The sequence below is a fragment of the Mixophyes fleayi genome, chromosome 2 (genome assembly GCF_038048845.1).
Source record: "Mixophyes fleayi isolate aMixFle1 chromosome 2, aMixFle1.hap1, whole genome shotgun sequence".
NCBI classification, from domain to species: domain Eukaryota; kingdom Metazoa; phylum Chordata; class Amphibia; order Anura; family Limnodynastidae; genus Mixophyes; species Mixophyes fleayi.
Genome location: NC_134403.1, coordinates 346835769 through 346843655, shown reverse-complemented (window position 1 = coordinate 346843655; position 7887 = coordinate 346835769).

The window sequence follows — 7887 nt, the reverse complement described above, 5'->3', positions numbered from 1 at the left end:
TATCACAGTCACATAATCACATGACACGTCAGCTGACGGGTCCCTCACTGGACAACTCCTGACAATTACAGGGCAGGCCCAGGTAAGAGCTATAGAGGCTAAGGTCTCACGCCTGCCCTATAATGGTAATGAAACCATCTCACCATCACTGATTATAAAATAGTTTAGTGAGTGACAGCTGACACCCATTCACTATTACCAATATCCTGCCCCCTCCCTTTCTGCTCATATGGTGATCATCATTGGAGCTTACAGTCTAAATTCCCCAACATACACACACAGACTGAGAGACTAAGGTCAATTTAATAGCAGCAAATTAACCAACTAGTATGTTTTTGGAGTGTGGGAGGAAACCAGAGCACCCGGAGGAAACCCACGGAAACACGGGGAGAACATACAAACTCCACACAGATAAGGCCATGGCCACAGATAAGGAAATTGAACTTATGACCTCAGTACTGTGAGGCAGTAGTGCTAACCACTATGCCACCATGCTGCCCCGTGCTGCTTAGACCTGGTACAGATTCACAAAATATTATTTCCAGCTTGATGTACATAAAAAAACTTAGCTGCAACCGTATTATTTGCCGTTTTCTGGCTGACAAAGGGACATTTTCCCTATAATGTGTTGCTTGAGTTCATACCTAATGAGTGGTGTCATGAAGTAAGAGAGAAAATACAATGAGAGTCTAGGTAGTTTGTGTCCATCAAAAGAATGGAGCTTTGTTTGTGTTTGTTCACAACTGTACTTATTTCAAAGATGTCCTTGGCCCATATTGCTTCTATTAAAGGACAACTGAATTGAAATTTTCAGACATGAGCCATGGCGGTAGAATATGTTGTTATATTAGTCTGACATTTCACTGCACGTCTATTAAAAACTATTTATTATTTCTTCCCCGCTCCTTTGCAGATGACTGCAACTTAATTAACCATAAATTTAGGACGGCAGTGCTAGGGTTTGAGTTAATTTGACATCATTGGCCCTGCCCCTGAGTATGATTACACCAATCCACACAGTGCATGTATGTGCAGCAGGTCTGCAAAGCTATCACTGAAACTCTGCATCCTTAGAGAAGCACCTCCCACCTAACATGGCAATCTGCTGCAGAGGTGTGAAAGAGAACAGGTTGGGCATATTTAATGAAGTATGAACTCCACCGTTATTTAATGTATATGTCTTTGATATATTTAATTTAGATAGATACCTAAAGTTTTCTTTAAAATCGCTAACTTACTTTTACATGTGTCTATGGCCAGCATTAGGTGGGTACGAGGGGCACTAGTGTAAGGGGCCCGTCAATGAACCCAGCAGCAGCGATCCATCAAAGGTAATCAGCACCTGCTGGATACACTGTCTCATGAGGTGCGAGCGGCGGCAGAGGAGCAGCTGAGAGAGTTTGATGTTTCCCTGCACTCATAAGCATCATGGACGAGACCGAATGATGGCACAATGCTGTTACTGCAGAGAAGCCAGGTCGAGCCATAGAGGAAGCTGTGATAAGAAGTGATGCTGTCAGCAGGCCTTAGGTAAGTAAACTACTGGAAGGGGTTTGGGGAGGGGGGCAATAGCCATTTTGCTGAAACTGAACTAAAATTAAGGGTATAATTGGGGAAGTAAGAGGTGGAACTCCAGCTCCAGCTCCAGGTGTACTGGGCCCCTACAATTTCCGATGCCAGCCCTGCATCATCCCCATAAATAAATGTACATGGAAATACATATGTCTGTACATGGACAATGAGATCCTCATATCCCAACGGTCTGACACTAATTTCCAGGGACAGTGTCAGACTTTATAGAGTTTTTGCTTGTAATTTTTTTGTCCCAGAAATGTCACTATTTTTCAGTATTGTGAACTAAACAGCACGGTTCCTTTTTTCTGCATGTTGTGTGCATTATGTCGTCATCATCACCATTTATTTATATAGCGCCACTAATTCCACAGCTCTGTACAGAGAACTCACTCACATCAGTCCCTGCCCTATTGGGGCTTACAGTCTAAATTCCCTAACACACACACAGACAGACAGACTAGGGTCAATTTGTTAACAGCCAATTAACCTACCAGTATGTTTTTGGAGTGTGGGAGGAAACCGGAGCACCCGGAGGAAACCGGAGCAAACACGGGAGAACATACAAACTCCACACAGATAAGGCCATGGTCGGAAATTGAACTCATGACCTCAGTGCTGTAAGGCAGAAGTGCTAACCACTACGCCACCGTACTGCCCACAGATTCCATAGTGCCGGACATTGTTATACAGATATAACAGACATGAATACAGTAAGCATACGGTTAGGCAGAAAAATAAATGCCTGGATGCAATAACATATATATCAATGTGAGGTAAATGTATAAGTCGTGCACGGACGATTATGGCAAACACAGAAACAGGTGCGAATCCTGTGAGGAAACAGATAGCATAGTGCACAGATATCATTCACCATAAGACATGACAGTGACATACTAGGAAGACGGAGAGTGGGCAGATATGTGGCATAGGGTAGAGAGGACCCTGCCCGTGATAGCTTCTAGATGGACGGGATTTCTTACCATTAAAGGGCTCACCGTGTATGTTTCGTAAACCTTACATCAACCTTAAAATTCTAAAAACCTTTGCATGCAAATAAAGACACGGAGACTTGAATAAGTTATAAAAAATTGCCAGAACTTTTATTATGATTTTAATTTAAACTAGACCTATGGTGGCGGAGAAAGGGCACTGCTAAACAACTCTCAAGCTGACAAACACTATCACGAGTGGACTGGCGCAAACCGCCGTACGTCCACCACCACAGGGAACAAATCCCAACATAACTTTTGCGCTGAGTTGGCATCAGAGTGACTGCCCCTTTTAAAACTCACTCTGCCCTCCCTCACCGAGTCGAACAGGGACCCTCCTCACCGAAGGGCCAAAAAGGGAGTTACTGGTGCCTCAACGGGGGGCAGTGACCTACGACAAATACCAATGCGCCCACAAATCAGCCGCTGAACGCAGTGCCTTCCTACCGCAACATAACCGGACATACCCTACCAAAGGAGTGGGTGGGTGGGATCTCGTGCTGTGGAATGAACCAGAACAGGAAGTGCAGCCTCCTATAACAATCAAGGTCCCTCCCACTGGATTACACATTGGTCGGGCCAACCCATGTTAACACCTTCAGGTCAGTGTTCAGCTTACTACAAACCCTGTCGCCCTTTAAGTGCATTCGTCCTATTCAGCCTCATTTGTCATTGTGCTTGTTTTATGGGCTTTATAAATAAATATTTATTGAATAGAAGTATTTAAAGGTCTGGTGATGAAACCCAGTAAATATGACATGTTGGGGACTGTAGTGCTCGGAGGTTTGCTGAGACGCTCTGCTGTAGGATGTGATTAGAAGCAGCAGAATATCTCTGTAGACTAGAAAAGTTCCGCATTCCATCACGGAACACAGCGAGTCATGTGACACAAAGGACATCACTGATTTCATATTTTCCTAGTATAAATTATGACCTCACTAATCACCAAATATAAAATTACATTTTACAGGATATGTTACATATTTGTTTCACTTGTGTAATACGAGGGATGTCTGACTGTGAAATGGACTTGACTTAAATACAAAAATGACATAATTGGCACCGTTACTATAGTGTGTACGTTATCTGTACAATGGAGGCTCTACGTAGCGACAGCTGCATCTCCTTAGCAACTCATACTGGTGAGGTAGTAGATGGTATTTGCATATGTTTCTTTGTCAGTGAAATAATGTATTATTGCTACTTGCCTCTGTAAGGAAGGCGTGAAACTTCAGGGTTTGAATGGTGCAAAATGTCCAAGGAGGGTCACAAGTATGTTGTAAATAAAGTGCACGAATTAAGGCCTATAACCACAAACAACGACTGCACGATCTGATGGATTAGCAGAAGAATTACTGTTATATAATTTCCTGGAACAACATTGTGCAATGAATGATGTTTCAGCAAACAGCTCTAAAGATAGCCACCCATGAAATAATGTATGAATTTTAATTAAAAGATCTTTGGAAAAAAACAATCTTCTTGTACACATACAGAACTATATAACTATGGTAGTTTTGATATTGTGAGCATAAACTTAGCAAAACCCCTTGATAGTGAGATTGGTTATCTCCCAGTCATAAATAGGCCCACTCGGCTGAAATTGTAATACAGCAATTTTCAGCATGCCATAACAATTCAGGGTTTTTATAAATTATACTTCTGTGAATATTTTGGGGCTCATTTTTAGTAGGGCACAAGGCCCCTTCTTAAAGGTAAAATACAACGTTTTAAACTGCACATTCACATGAACAATAGCTATCCCTATGTTCATATAAGACAATTTTGTGTGTCTGCTGCTGGGGATGACCAATGTGAATCTTTGCAGTTCACCTAGATCCAGGCATGGCATCCTTTTCATCTGTATTAAATCTCTGGATCCTTGGGTTGACAAAATAAATAAACACAACGCAATGCTAGGTCCTAAGATCTCCCGGCACAAATGAGTTCTTCGCATCAGTAGTCATATATATAACATGGGGATTTCCCACATCTTGAACTCAAGTTCAGGGGGACTCCACGCTGTGGGATTCCCTGCTATAGTGCCACCACAAAAGTTTAGTGCTAGTAATAGTTAAATTGGGGGGATTGCATGCTTTTTGTCCCCCTAATTTTGCTAGTTCCAGCCTAGGCTGGCAGCACTAGGGTTGGTTAAGCTGTTTGGGAGGCATGCAATTTTTTTTTACATTTATTACAGTTTTAATTTGTTTACATCTATGTTGACATTTTGAATGCCGACATTACAACACTGGACACATTTTTTACATGTCGACATTTTAACTGTGTCGATATTGTGAGCTTGTAGATATTATGACTGTCGACATTTCATATCCAACCCTCTCATCCTGCTATATCTTTTCCATTTGAAAACCATCCCAGTCCGAAATCCTGGAATTGATGTTGAAATATAGGCATTTTCTATGAATAGCATCACTAAATGTCTTTTACAAGTATAACATTATATATTAAATAATTTATTATCAATTGTTCAAAACCGTTATTAATTCTATTTAGGGCTGTAATGCTGCTATCCAAAGAATGACTCTTTCTCATGTTACTTTCAATGTCCATTATATTTTGATCGTGGATTGTATACTACAACCATTTTACCAAGTTATTTTATTTTTGTACTTGATATGGGTTTGTTTGAAATTGCTCTTTAATTGCTTTTTGTTATCTCTAAATTGGGGTCAATGTCATTGGCTGTTGCAATTAATCATCAATTAATTACAGTCAATTAGATTTAACGCATGTACGGTATCCATGAACGAGGACTTAATGACAAATAGGTTTTTTCTCCTGAGAAACATACAAGTGAAGTGAGGAAATTAGCTGGCAGTGACCATGTCTCTTCTCTCGCCCACAAAGCGTGAATTCTTTCATTCACAGCAACGAGGGCTGTAACAATAATCATTCAATGTAATATCCTCCACACAGGTAAATTTATAAGCTTATACCTCTTCTATCCCATTACAAATTAAGACACAGCACTACTGTGTGAATAATCACAATAAGTCTTACACAGGTGTGGAAGTAACAGCTAGTAGTGTAACTACCATTGGTGCAGGGTGTAGAGCCACTAAGGGTTCCCGGAGGTGACGGGGACTCAGCAATGCTAGAGCCCCTTCCTTTTTCCAAAGAGATGTGGGAGACCCTCACACTCCTGGGGCTCCCACATCACCCCAATGCTACCCTAAAAAGAGCAGAGCTGGGGGCTCAGGAGGTTACAATTGAATCATGGGGCCCCTGCACTTACTTTGCTGGGGAGCCTGGCAATGCAGAGATCTGCCCCTGATTCATAAGTGCCAAAGAGGAAAAAGTGACACGATTCATGGTGGCTAGCATCATGGAGGCCCCAGGACGTCCACTAGGAAGTAGGAGAATGGACTACTCTCCCAGGTGTCCGGGAGACCTACCCAGAATTCGTGAGTCAAACATTCCGGGAGATTGGGTAAGTATGCCTTAATTACAACTACATAACAAGTAACTTGTTGTAGGGATTGCCCTCAGAAGAATGGTCTGTCTCTTTGTCAGGCTTCGCTAATGAGGCCTGTCCATAAGTCAGTTCTAGCTTAGTTAACTAAACTAAACATAGCCACTAATTCCATGGTCATTATTGTATGAGGAGAGAAAGTAGCCCACTAACTGGTTCATGTATGTATTGCAGGTTTTCCTTTTTAACAGGTTAATTCGCAAACTACAAAGGTCCAAACAAGGGTTGTATGAAGCCCCAAAAATTCTGTTTGCTGCAATTCGAAATTAATTTTGGCTAAAAATTTTGCAAGTCAGTGAGTGAAAGCTAGGAGGGTACTTAAAAGTAAAGACTATATTATTATTTTTTGTGTTGGGGCATAAAGCAGGTACAGCTTTGGTTGAAACAAAAGACCGACAGGGTACTTGCCATTTCAGTTCTGCACAAGCTATAAATTTCTGAAATTACGCAGGTTTAGCAAACTAGAAAATCATCATTTTTGTATGCTTATCATTTATACCTGATAAATGACAGCTGCATATAGTTGTCTAATGTCATGTCACCAGAGTCTGCAAATACAGATTATTCTGCATTGCAGACAACTGACAAATGTTTGACATCCACAACGGTTTTTTCAAGTTCTAAATAAGTTACATGAGGACGAGGAAGATTGATCACTACTTTTATTTTACAGCTGGCATTGCCATTGTTTAATTTTTTTTCTTTATTTTCTTTCTTTTTACAATGTATTTAACAATGTGGTGTTGTCTGTGCATAAAGGCACTTTTTTTGTCTGTGCCAGATGTAGGTATATATCGCTTGGGGGCTTTTCTTTACCGTGTACAGTGTTACATCAAGGTGCCTTCTTTTGCACCATCATTGTGGAGGTGCCAGAGATCAGGTCTCATGTTATACTTTTAATGGTTTGGTTTGGACCTTCTAGACTCCTGCAGGAAAATGCTCTTCAAAGATGCAAAATTCTTATAATTAATTCTTATGATTAATTAAAGACCTCAATGAAGCTAATCTGAGCAGTGTTTTATTGGCATTCAGCTCTGGTAAGGTGGTTCCCATAACTCAGGTCAGCTATAGGAGTTAAGTAGCTGGTGACACAGGATGGGACTAGGAGACAAGGTCTGCAGGCTTCAGAATACGTGTGGTAAGATGGCCGATCAATCCCATATTTTGTTTATGTAGAATTATTAGTAAATTGGCCTTTATGTGGGTTACAAATAGACCCAATAGATCATATGTAGATGTGGAAGTATTTCCATAATACCTTTGTATACAATGGAATGTTTCATCTAGAATAGATTGAAAGAGACTGGAATGAAGCTAAGGTGTATCTGTTGTAATCATGTGAGTTATCCAAGAATCCTACAACTATCCAACAACGTTATCCAAGAATCCTACAACTATCCAACAACGTTATCCAAGAATCCTACAACTATCCAACAACGTTATCCAAGAATCCTACAACTATCCAACATCTTCATCATCATCATCATCTATTTATATAGCGCCACTAATTCCGCAGTGCTGTACAAAGCTCACTCACATCAGTCCCTGCCCCTTTGGAGCTTACAATCTAAATCCACTAACACACACACACACAGACCAAGAGACTAAGGGCAATTTAATAGCAGCCAATTCCCTACCAATATGTTTTTGGAGTGTGGGAGAAAACTGGAGCACCCGGAGGAAATCCACGCAAACACGGGGAGAACATACAAACTCCACACAGATAAGGCCATGGTTGGGAATCGAACTCATGACCCCAATGCTGTGAGGCAGAAGTGCTAACCACTGAGCCACCGTGCTGCCCATGAATGAAGCTAATGGTGTATCTGT